This window comes from Watersipora subatra, chromosome 2 (genome assembly GCF_963576615.1).
Source record: "Watersipora subatra chromosome 2, tzWatSuba1.1, whole genome shotgun sequence".
NCBI classification, from domain to species: domain Eukaryota; kingdom Metazoa; phylum Bryozoa; class Gymnolaemata; order Cheilostomatida; family Watersiporidae; genus Watersipora; species Watersipora subatra.
Genome location: NC_088709.1, coordinates 67,038,524 through 67,051,423, shown reverse-complemented (window position 1 = coordinate 67,051,423; position 12,900 = coordinate 67,038,524). Strand labels below are relative to the sequence as shown.

Below are 12,900 nucleotides of genomic sequence, written 5' to 3'. Positions count from 1 at the left end.
ACATCGATTCTTGTGGTAAAGTTTGGGAATGTAAAACAGTAAAAAAACACAAGCAGATACTCAATATAGAGACCGACTTGTTTGCATTTTCAGCCCTAAAAAAATGGCATTTCTCAATGAGGACATAGGTTTGTTGCTTTGTAAAGATTTGTGGTAACATAGGAGAATTCCCCAGTCATATGTTTAGGTGGTGAAAAGAGAACTTGCATGATGATAAAACGTTGTAAATTTTTCTGCTATTATACATGCAGGTACAGTATATACAGTGTATATGACAAATAGAGAGTGCAAGCTGCTGGATATAGTTATTCATTAACTAGATGAATCATTTTAATATCATTTAATAAAGACAGCGAATAACTTTGCTTAGTATAAGCATTATTGTATGTTACAGGAGTTGCTGTCTCTGAGGTCAAGACTGACAAAGCATCGTGTACAGCCATAGTAGCTACCGGTGACGCTGTTGCTTTATTTGATGGAGAATTCAAGACACTCTCTATCAATAAACTAGACCGAAGAATGTGCTGGTAGAGATTCACAGTCTACTTCTAATAACTACTCACACGCAATGTTATGTGTCTCAACTCTTTTTACATAAAGCATAGAGTGTACTCACATGATGAACACTTGAAATGTAGATATTTCAATGTTTTCTTGGGTTTTGCGTATGTTTGCTTGACATTGTTAACATTTCAATTAATCTACATTAAAAAACTTCATGCTGTTTCGTTTATTTTTGAAACTCTGGGTCTCCAAAATACAAGAATGCTGTTTATTTCTGTTACTTTTAATAATTGAGTTGCACGGCTCGCTAACTTTCTATAGAGATACTTTTAACATGCTTACGCTGATCGCATTTTAAAATAGCTATCCAATTATATTATTATACTTGTTTTAACAAAGTATAATGTTCATGCCGGTATACATGTGTATGCGGGCATGCATGAACATATGTGTGTGTGCAGATGCATGTATTCATGCATCTGCATGCGTATGTACATGCGTTTCTATACGCGTGTGCGTGTGTGTACGCGTGTGTATACGCGTGTGTATACGCGTGTGTATGCACGCGTGCGCATGTGTGCGTGGGTGTGCGCGCGTGTGTGAACGTGTGTACCCATGTGTGCATGCGCATGTGTATGTGTGTGTGCATGCATGTATGTGCGCGCGTGTGTGCTTGTGTGTGTGAGTGTGTATGTGTGTGCGTGTGTGTGTGTGTGTGTGTGTGTGTGTGTGTGTGTGTGTGTGTGTGTGTGTGTGTGTGTGTGTGTGTGTGTGTGTGTGTGTGTGTGTGTGTGTGTGTGTGTGTGTGTGTGTGTGTGTGTGTGTGTGTGTGTGTGTGTGTGTGTGTGTGTGTGTGTGTGTGTGTGTGTGTGTGTGTGTGCATTTGTGTAATGTGTGTCAAGCGTGTGTGCCTTTGTGTGTGCCATGTGTGTGAGGCCATACAGTGCGCTCACATGTGTTGATTACGCCCAAAGATGTGTTGTTAGCGCTGACTGAATGTGTTGTTAGTACTGACTAAAGTTGTGTTAAATTTGAGTGACTTGCTAGTCTTGATCATTGAGTTTCTTCTACTCCAAACCAAAAAAACAGAAAAATCTGAACGTATTCGACACAGTTTCTCTCTGTGAAGTCTGAGCAAAGTTCTATTTTGAGGAGTACATTGCTAGCTTTAGCAAAATCGATAAAGTACAACTCCAAATCGTTGAAATGTTAGAGTGCAAATCCGTCAGCAGAGATCAACTTTGAAGCATGGAAACCCAACAAATAACTGCCGTTTTACCGAAGACATTATGAGAATAATAATACTTTTAACTACTAATAATTTAGTTATTCACTAGAAATAACCAGTTATTAGTACTGGCAAATCACAAGAAAGCCAAGCTCAGTTTTCTTGTGATTAGCCAGTAATATCCAAGCTAGTTTGTATGGAAAGCTAGTGAACTGGCTAACAAAACTTACTATATAAATGGCAGTTAATCAATGTAAGGCAAAAAATCTGGTGAGAGAAATTGAAGAACATGTAAACTAGTCAGGTAAGTTACTAAGCTATTTTTTGCGAGTATGAACCTGTCAGTGAGTGGAGGTCTAGACAGACCGGGACCATCGTGTAGCAGCAGAGGCTGCTGAGCAGGCATTGGTGTGGGCACAGGTGTTGGAAGTAAGGAACTGTGCTGCGGATGTAATGCCATGGTGATGGAGGCTAGTGGCAAAAGGGGAGGTTGTTCCATCGGTGCAGCTTGGAGTTGCATAACAGCTTCTTTGTTGTTTTGATGACACTCATGACATCACAAGGGTTTTGCTCTACAGCGGTATAGATGTTTATGTTTCAACTCCTACAGTCAATTCCGATCATTTACGATCAATCATCTGAACTCAGTCAGTCATGCATGACTGTTAGTCAAAGTTCATGCATGACTGCGCTTTGTTTGACTAGCACAAACAATGAGAGGATAAAGTGGACAGGCAGCTCCTTGGCCCGTGTAGCTATTACCTGATCAACTGAAGCCTCCATTGAAAAACAAGTTTAGTTAGTGGGCAGTAGCAAATCGGTAGAGCCTAGTTCGAAAACGCCCAAATGCGTAGTGCTTTTCAATACAGGTAAGTTTTGCCAGCTTTACTGTTACCTACCATAAAATTTCTGACTGTGGTATATAACTGCGTGAACTTAACACAATTTGACAAAATGTTTACTGAATTAACTAGTCCAGTCAACAAAAAATTTGGAAGACCAACTCAATCATTTACTTACATAATACTTAGTATCTTTAATTGACACATCGATTTTATTTTTTGATGCAATTATACATTTCCTTTGATACAATTACTATCCCAACTAAACTGGTACATGGAAAAAATGTCTTTATAGGTGTCTAAAAGTTTTTGAATGTTTACGTGTAAATGTTATTACACTTTGTCAGAGTATTCTTGAGAGCAGGCCTTTTCTGTTGCTAAATTAAAGTGCATAAGTGCCTAACCTAGGAAGAAGGCCAGAGTCATAAACTGTCATGATTGGCCATTTGCATTTTATAGTTCATTTTAACGTGACAAACCATTAACTTCTTTTCTACAGACTGTATTCTAAAAGCAACTAAACGCAGAGCTCAGGTAAAAAACTTTCAGGATTGAACTGAGCTACGAAACAGTAAAATATTGCTAGAAATTGAAATTGAAATTTTCCATGGTAGTAATTAGGTCAATTGCACGAGGTTAGAACTGCCAGTCGATCCATTCACACCTTTAACATATATCATGCCCTCAGTTAACTGTAAAGCATGTTTGTTGCTCTATTTCTATGTGCAAATCTAAAGTAAAGTAGATATTGTCTACTAGATGTCATATAATACCTTTCTTGAGTGCATTCCTTTTTTTGACCATGTCGTGGATTTTGTTCTTAAGTTGAGCAGAGTTTGTATAGAAGACCTCTACAGCAATATGGCTTTTATAGCAGACTAAGTGTTATATACCAGGTATTAAAGCTTATGAGCTGTTATTAAGCCAAGCACTGCTATGACCTACCTCTCCGAAATTTATTCAAGTTTTAGTAGCTCCTAGCATTAAGCCATGTCATACCCATAACTTCTTTAATTCTTATAAGATAACCTGCAGCACAGGTATGGATTTACACAGTTCGCTAAATTGCTTTCATGACAACAGGCCCTAAAATGCGCCAATAACTCATGGGTCCACTCATTAAAGGCAATCATCCTTGAAATGTGCGAAGGTGCATTATTGAGTTTTTAATCAAATTACTTTTTAAGAGACTGGTTCACAGCAACCATACAGTTTGGAAGCAAAATATTTTACCCACCTGACGAAAAGCATGGTGCATATGCTTGTGAAGTTTAGATAAAATTGACTAAAAAATGTGGAAACTCAAAGCATTTATTCAGAGTAACAATCAGACACAATATGGCAGCATAGGATTTACTTACAGAGTTTCTTAGGTGTACTTTTTATTTCCATCTCTCAAGGCTGATAACTGTCAAAGGAGGAAAGTTTTGTAGTTATTGGTTGCTGGTTGTTTTATTAGAAAGCTGTTGGCTAGTCTAGTCAACATTTAGTGATACTGTTAATTTTCTAAGTATAAAGGTACTTGAAGCTGCAGGTGCTTTGGTAGACTAATTACATGCACTGCTTTCTTACTTTCAAGACAGTTGTTTCATCGGGAATATAACTATACTTTTGTAACATTGACTAAGCTGCTGACTAATACATTAGTTTGAGGAAGACACCCTTATGTATTACTTTGGCTGAGTATTTTAGTTTGTGTACAAAATTGTGCAGCTGTTTTAATTAAAGAATACAACTCCTTGGTAAATAACTAAAACTTCATAAATCTTCGGTTAACAAAAACTTTTATCACTTGAAATTTATAACATAGAGGTCATAGGATATTATCAAATGCTCTAAAAGTTAATAAAATGCCTTGTTTTCAGCTCGTTTTCAGCTCGTTTTCAGCTCGTTTTCAGCTCAGTATTATTAACTTGGTGATGCACTAAAATCTCATCATCTACCACACCTCTACTACTTTGCATGTATGAATAAGAGCATGAAAAGTATTCAATCATTTACTTATTCATAGCATTGTAAAGGTGTATGGTTCAGTCATTCAGGTAGCACAAAAGATCTTTCACAGAAATTTATTTTAAGATTAGACAATTACAATAGCAACAGCTGATATTACTTAAAAGTTTATAACAAGTGTCAGCGGATGTCTGCTCAACAGTTAATAATAGCTAGAAGGCTGTGACATGTGTCTGTGAAATTGTTGTTAATAGCCAGAATTTTGTCACAGGTGTCAATGCAACAGTTGATAATAGCTAAAACATTATGACATATGTCATCACAATAGCTTATAAAAGCTAGAATGCGATTACAGATGTCATCACAGTTATGGTAGGTGTCATCTTGACAATCGATAGTAACTAGAATGATATGACAGGCGTCATCAGGTGATGGTAGCTAGAATGTTATGACAGGTGTCATCACGACAGCTGCTAGTGGTTATAATGTTATAACAAGTTTCAATGTAACAGCTGATAATAGCTAGAATGTTATAACAGGTGTCATCGCAACAGTTAATAATAGCTGAAATACTATGACAGGTGTCATTGCAACGGTTTGCAATAGCTCGGCTACTAAGAGAGGCGGCAGTTGACATCTCTGCCTGAGTCATTGTTCATTGAGTCATTGCAGCAAATAAGATCGTATTTAGTTATGTTGATGACCTTGATGACCTTGATGAATTTATCAACTAAACTACCTGCCAACTTAGTAAGCAACTTAGCATGCAGTGGTTTTCTCTCACTTATGAGTGAAAGGGATGGTTCTTGCTAATATAATAAACACCCTCTCTTTATAGAAACCAGGCAAGCTTTTCATCTGTTACCTGTAATTAATAAGCCATGAAACTTATCTATCTGCTTAGGCAAAAGCTTGTTAGTTCGGTCTCCATTGATTTCAGACACGCAGTAATGTGTCAAGTAATACCATTAGTCAAATGAGCACCCATGTAAGTAGTGCATAGTTATTATTACAAACCTATGTTTCTTTCTTTCAATCACCATGTTTCCGGATGTTTCCATGGCGCGGAAGATGCGAATTTGGAGTTGTGCACACATTGATTTACAACGCGATAAGTGTTTCAATGGATGTATGTTGCAGATTAACGCAATAGTTTTCCTAAAAAGATGAAAAATTCTATGGTAAAGGTCATGGTGGCACACTTCTGTTTTGCTCAAGTCAAAATAGGAATGGCTGAAGTGTGGAAATTGTTTAAAATGGAATAACTGCACGGCATTTTTTGCGTATTTTTTTCAAGTGCCGTTTCCATCTTTCGTAAGTATGAAACATCTGATATAAGTTTGCAATTATAAAAACTCGCTTGTCATGCGGGTGTTTGCCAACTCACTTTTGCGGGTGTTTGCCATCTCAATCTTGCATCGACGCAAAATTCCGAGTTAACTGTATTATTAAAATATAGTGAAAAGCAAAAAATTGAACTGGCCAAACTTTTAAATAAGGTTTTTAAGTCCTGATTTTTGGTAATTTCAGATTGCTTGAACCTAGTCAAAAAGGGTAGGCTTGCCTTTGACTCCATTTAAAAAAATGATATCATAGAACTGGGTTTGTATTAAACATTCATTTTATTTTACAATAAAATATTTTAAAATACTGATCTTTTAGCAGAGAACGACATTTTAAACACTAGTTGTCAAACTATCTATGCGATTTTAGTGGCTACCTTTTGCCCTTTTTTATTGTTTGGCATAATTTGCAAAACGCTTCTATTTGAAATAAACTATTGCCAATAAAGTAGCATCTATATAAACATACATATTCATGTTTATATTTATATATTGATATACATGTTTATATATATATATATATTTATTATTTTCCAAACATATTCGTATACTTGCAGTTATCTTTTTATGCTCTCTCTCAGCAACATGCAATGAGTACCTTTATGGTAATTACTCGCTCAATGACCAGAAACTGGTCATATAACAGATTCAGCATTCACTGAACAAACTTGTTATGGCAACTTAAAAGTATTACGGTGTGTTTGAATCAAAATGGTTCATCGAGGTTGTCTACACTGAAAACGTCTGTTGGGTGTAAAACTAAAAATGGTTCAAAACCGGCTTTGTCTCAGTCGCCAAGACAAGATTGGTAAAATTTAAGTGAACTTATCAATAAACTCTGAATTCTGCTTAATCTATTACCTTTTACCAACATATATCCTATCAAGGTAGCTACCACTATTCTCTTATGTTGTGAGGGTGGCTGAATTAAAACTGGAAAGCCTCCTGAAGCATCTTTGAATTAGTTGTGTTCTGAGCATTATTCATACTGCATCTCTTTCCTTCATTGCAATCTTTTTATAAGTTGTTAAGTTTATGTTGAGGGGCTGCAATTGCTGACTGAATGCAAAGTACTGCTGACTGAATGCAAAGGACTGCTGACTGAATGCGAAGGATTGCTGACTGAATGCAAAGGGCTGCTGACTGAATGCAAAGGGCTGCTGACTGAATGCAAAGGATTGCTGACTGAATGCAAAAGACTGCTGACTGAATGCAAAGGACTGCTGACTGAATGCAAAGGATTGCTGACTGAATGCAAAGAACTAACCTGGCCAAAACTTTAATCAAAAATGAACTTGCTCAAAGTTTCAGTCATAGATATATATACCTAGATTGGCCAATAATAGCTATTCCCATCGGTTGCCTTGTCAGACTTAAATAGCACGACGTAACGTCACTGTATTGTACCTCACGCTTGACTGCACTGCTGTTTACAATGAATCTAATGGGAAGAAGGTAACAAAATTACATTTATTTTGACATAAAAACCTTCTTGTATACATAATCCAGTAAACTAAAGCAATTCTGTGATAATATCTGCTAACCACCATAAATTAAAACTATAAAAGCTATGAATTGTTGCACACAAATCATGAGCCATCATGGCTTTATTTGCAACCTCTCTTATCCCCATTCTCTCTTTTCCCCTTCTCCAAAGAATAAGTTAGAAGGGGAAAAGAGAGAAGGGGAATGGAGAGGGGAGGGGAAATAACCCACCCACTCAAAGAGCCAGATCTTGGCTAGGTAAATAGACTAATATGCTGAACTAAACATGACTAAATATGATGAGTATGCAAGAATGTCTGAAGTCAAAAATGAGACAGAATGATTATTTTACAGCTGGCTATGTAGCTGGCTAGGTCACCAAAGCTGAAGTGTAATGATTGTATCACTAGCATCGTGGATGTTACCAACGTTGATGTAAACCAAGCAACGAATTCCCTAATCACAGTTAAGAATCAGGGTGGCTTGACGTTGTCTTCGCCTGTGGTGATTGAGGTTTGCAACCACAGCGAGAAAGCGACAAGAGTGTTGCTTAGTAGTGCTGGATTGGTGAAAAACTTTGCCAGGCTAGCACTAATTGCCACCACTAAGAAGCCAGTCACCAAAGGACAATACCGAGTTATTTGTACAATATGCAAAAGCAAGTTAAAGGTTGACTTGCAACAAAATTCACATTGCAGTTATTTGGTATCATAAGATTCACCATGCCTTACTCTGTTGTGTTGTAGGTGTGAAATATATGAGAAGGTGATTACAAGCTCTTGAAAGCTAAAAACTTGTACAGTCATACTTCAACTTACGAGCTTAATGCGTTCCGAGACTGAGCTCGTATGTTAATATACTCGCATGTTGGTGCAATTTATTTATATATCGAACAATTGAATATATATTGCTTGGTTTCCATACTCTAAAAATGCAAATAAAACATTCAAAACAAGATATTGTAACAGAAAGAACATGTTGGTTATTGTCATAATTTACCACATGCTTTCAAAAAGCAACAATTAAAAAATAATACCAAAAAATGTGATTATTTAAAATGTAAAATTAAATACATACAATAGCAGCTAATGCTAGCATTTGCGAGGGAGGGAGATATAGGTTATCCTTCATTACAACAGTTGTCTTTGATAAATTTGAATTTTATCAATGTCTTAAAAGACAAACTCAGAAGCAAACCTAAAAGCAAACTTTCATTTTTAACTTGACGTAATTAAAATTTCTTCGGCGTTCGTAGTTTAAAGTTTCTCGCTGGTTAGCTAATTTTTCCTTTGTTTCGCTTTCACGACTAGCCGGCCATCTTAAAATAAATCTAAATACATTCGCCTTTGTCGCCCTTTCAACATGTTGCGATCAGGAGGAACACAGGTGTCGTCACAAAGGATTAATGCACGACCACTAGCCAACTTGCCCGAATGTCTATTTTTATAGTTTTGATAGATAGCACCGGCCTTTTCACGTAGCATCGTTTCAGTTACGCTGTCACCGGACAATTGTTTATCTTTTATCCAATTAAATGCCTGAGCAGTCTCTCCATCAGCGGTCGTGAAGATCGCTGCGCCGTTTAGAAACTATGGTTAGTCCTTTTGCGAATTAAATGCCCTGAATATAATCCTTCTGTTTGATAATTGTGGATGTATTTCTATCATATTGCTGAGCTAGCTCAATCACGCATACACATTTCGCATATTTTTCAATAATTTTCTGTCTAATATCAACTGTTACCATTTGCCTTTTCTTTGCATCATCTTTCATTTTACTGGCAAACTTTCAGTCAACGCAGAGTACTTTTAATTCACATACAGTGTAATTCTGCACTGAAAATCGCACACAAAAACGCAGTACCAGTATAAAGTATAAATCTGAGTAGTTGAAAAATACAGAGTGATGCTGTTCTCATAAAACACCTTCGGCATACTTGGCAACTGACTCACGTGCTAGTATCTCAAACATGGCTCGTATGTTAGTACTGAAACTTGCTTAAAAGCTGGCTCGTATCTCAAGTTTCTCGTACGTTGGAGCACTCGTAAGTTGAAGTATTACTGTGCTTAGTAATGTTTAGTTCAACATGATATTAGTCTTTTACATAGCTAGGGTCTGGCTCTTTGGGTGGGTTGGCTATTTGCCCCCCCTCCTCACCTTTCCCCCTTCTCTCTTTTTCCTTTCTCACTTCTTCTTTGGAGAAGGGGAAAAGAGAGAATGGGGATAGGAGAGGGTTGCAAATAAAGCCCTGATGGCTCATGATTTGTGTGCAACAATTCATAGCTTTTATAGTTTTAATTTATGGTGGTTAGCAGATATTATCACAGAATTGCTTTAGTTTACTGGATTATGTATCCAAGAAGGTTTTTATGTGAAAACAAATGTAATTTTGTTACCTTCTTCCCATTAGATTTATTGTAAACAGCAGTGCAGTCAAGCGTGAGGTACAATACAGTGACGTTACGTCATGCTATTTAAATCTGACAAGGCAACCGATGGTAATAGCTATTATTGGCCAATCTAGGTATATATATCTATGGTTTTAGTAGATTTTATCAGAAAGTATTGGTATTTTTTTATCATTTGCAATTGTTTTTTATGTTTGTTTTGATCTGATTGCCAGGATGTTTAAAAATTAAATTCAACAAAACTTGATTGGTTAATAAGCGGTTAAAATACTCAAGAAGCAAAATACATGAAAACTGATGCCAGTAGTTGCAATCGATACTATATTTGATATTGGCTACTGCATTCAAGTTACAGCGTCTCGATTCTGTCAGTCTCAGTTGCAAAGTTCTATAGATGTCATAATCACATTTACTTCATCTGAGCATCTTAATCGCTATCAAGTTTTGTCAGTTTTAATCTTGAAGCATTCTGACAGTCAGATCACCTCAAACATAAAATCAATCAAATGATAAAAAAATACCCATGCTTTCTGATAAAATTCACTAAAATGTGGTGCAAGTTTGTCTTTAAGCGGCGAGTCAAGCTGGTTTTACACTGCGATTATTTTTTCCTAAATTTTTCTCTCTCTTGTAGTTGAATTTAGCAACTGCTCACTCACTGTTAGACTCGTATTAATAAGCTTCAATTGCAAATTCACTACAAAAACTCTGCCGGCTAAACAGCTGGTAGAGTTTATCGGAACTCTTACGCATGGTGTGCAGTATGTCAAGGTTTGCCTCCCGGTATTACTTGCAGAGTATGTGCACAATAAACCGATAGCGGCACAGATATGTCAGGAAATATTGCAGCTGTCAAATTTTCCTGATATTTGGCAGTATATTCACTAGTCTGTGCTGTGCGCACCCTTTCGGCAATGATGATTGGTTGTTGTGGATTGCTTGGTGTATATTTCCCTTCATGATAGTCTGGTGAAGGGCTAGTAGTATGTATGATGAGAACACTATGTCTGGAACTATTCACTGATGTAAGAATAGATAGGTTTGTGCTAGTATGTACAATGCTATTACAGATAATCTCGGATGTATTGTGGAATAATTGCCAACTGTACTACCATACAGTATCATTGTAGCCTTAGGTCTAGCTGTTTGTCACTCTAGATGTCATGATTATTTGTTACAGTACCTCCCTCCTTTCACTAGTTGTGTTTAGTTTGTTGCTGGCTATCAGACATTTTTGTGTTTTAGGCGCCAGTTCTCGATATCTAAAGTTGACTTATTGCCAGCACAGTTGCAGTGAATAACACTTCAACATTCTCTGACTGATAGATCATATTTCCTGCTTTAGAAACCTGAGTCAAAGCCTATCAGGTATTCAACCCTTCCTCAGTTGTATATACTTGTATATTGCTTTAGATGCAATGGCAGAGCTACTGCAGCCAAGCAGTAGCTCTATGTAACTATGTCCTAGCTGTGGAAAACTTAAGTCTGAAGAGGCGTAGCATTCATTGTGCTAAGAGCTGATAATAATGGTCATTTAGCATGAGAGGCTTTCAACTTTATATTTGGCTATCCATGTGTGTGATTAGACACCTGCTAGTGTTTCTATGAAATCACTAATTTTTGCACACCAACCTACAGCCGGCCATTAAATTTTAACTGTCTTGTACCAACCAGTTAATAACACTGCAATTTTTTGCTAATAACATATATATTTTAGTGTGTCACGTCAGTATTAACATTTATCAATCTACTGTAAAATGTCAGCTGCTCTGGCAATGTCATCAGGTTTTCAATTGTTATACCTTTGTTTGTAACTTCACTCTCTACTGATGCAAAGCAACTGACATACATTTAAAAGTGCTAACAAGTTTTAAATAATGCTATTGCAACCTTTTTTCTGTTACAACAAGCGCAAAAAATATTATTAACTGGCTTCGCTGTAAAACCAGTGATGCCAGGAATGTTTTTGCTTTTTAATCAGATAGTTCACAGTGTGTTTAAAAGAGTGTCAGGGGCTGGTTCTCGGGAATCACATGAAGTCGTGATGTTGCTGTTGCTTCATAAGCTGTATGTGTTATCTTAGATTAGTAATATTCATTCATAACAAGCAGATGAAGCACCAGACTACTAGAGTCAGGTTTAGTCTGCCGTCAGAAATATTTATTTGACTATCGTGTATTCATCTAATACTATATACATATTGTAAAGGTCTGGCCCCGGTAGCTGAGCCAGCTTTACTGCACTAACAGGCGGACGCAGCCTGAACTCTGGGTGTTCCCTTTGCTAGGCCTGCCTGACACACTCGATAGTCAGATCAGTCCGTGACAACTACCCAATAATCAGGCCTACTCTGAACCCAATGCAGCCTGCCCCCTGTGTCCCTATCGTTGGCTAGTTTAGGTTCCTGAGTAGCTCGCTATAGGGCCTGACCCCTTATGCTATTGCATATTCGATCAGGTCTAGTTGGAGCGTAGACCAACCCCTAGCCTTCCCTAGGTTCCTCTCAGGCAGTTCGGTCTGGAGTCAGATCAATCCTTGCTTTCTACCACCTTTAAACCACCCAGGCAGGTGTGAATGCAATCAGTCCTTGTGAATAAAGTTTTAGTCTATTTATTATTTATAATAATGAACATGCGTGTACAACAACATAGAGTTATCAATCCCGCCAGTGTAACTTGTGCATCTGCTTATATAGTGGCACTCTCCGCCTACTATTCCATTCCTGCCCATAAAAGGGTTGCATACGAATTTTATGTAATAATACATGGTTGATATAAGATATACATGCGTAAAAGGCTATATATAAAAGGTTACTTAATACAACAAGACAAAACAAGAAAGGAGTATATAAGGTTATGTAATATGACACGGATGTTAGGCGATCGTGCTGTTCTAAGGATGCCAATAGATATACTCGTAGCCAGTGACGGAGTGTAAATGCTCAATCCTTCACAATATATGACTATCTAATCTAATACTATATACATATATGACTATCTAATCTAATACTATATACATATATGACTATCTAACTTGGGAAATTGTTAAGTTAGCAAACAAATGATATCTGTTTCTGATTGTTCTACAAGTAAAATCTTTTTCTACTCGCAAGTACTTACCCCGACCAAAGAAGTTAC

General features: G+C 37.1%; 1 protein-coding gene across 2 annotated transcripts in view; it reads left to right on the top strand.

Moving 5' to 3' along the window:
- The first annotated feature begins 2,457 nt into the window (after positions 1 to 2,457).
- Positions 2,458 to 12,900, top strand: part of LOC137387136 (uncharacterized) — a 37,010-nt gene continuing 26,567 nt past the window's right edge. The window contains exons 1-2 of one of the 2 annotated variants that reach the window (XM_068073450.1): positions 2,458 to 2,601; positions 11,009 to 11,131. The gene's annotated coding sequence lies outside the window, so the exon portion shown is untranslated. The remainder of the gene's footprint in view (positions 2,602 to 11,008; positions 11,132 to 12,900) is intronic. The other variant, XM_068073451.1, reaches the window with a different exon arrangement.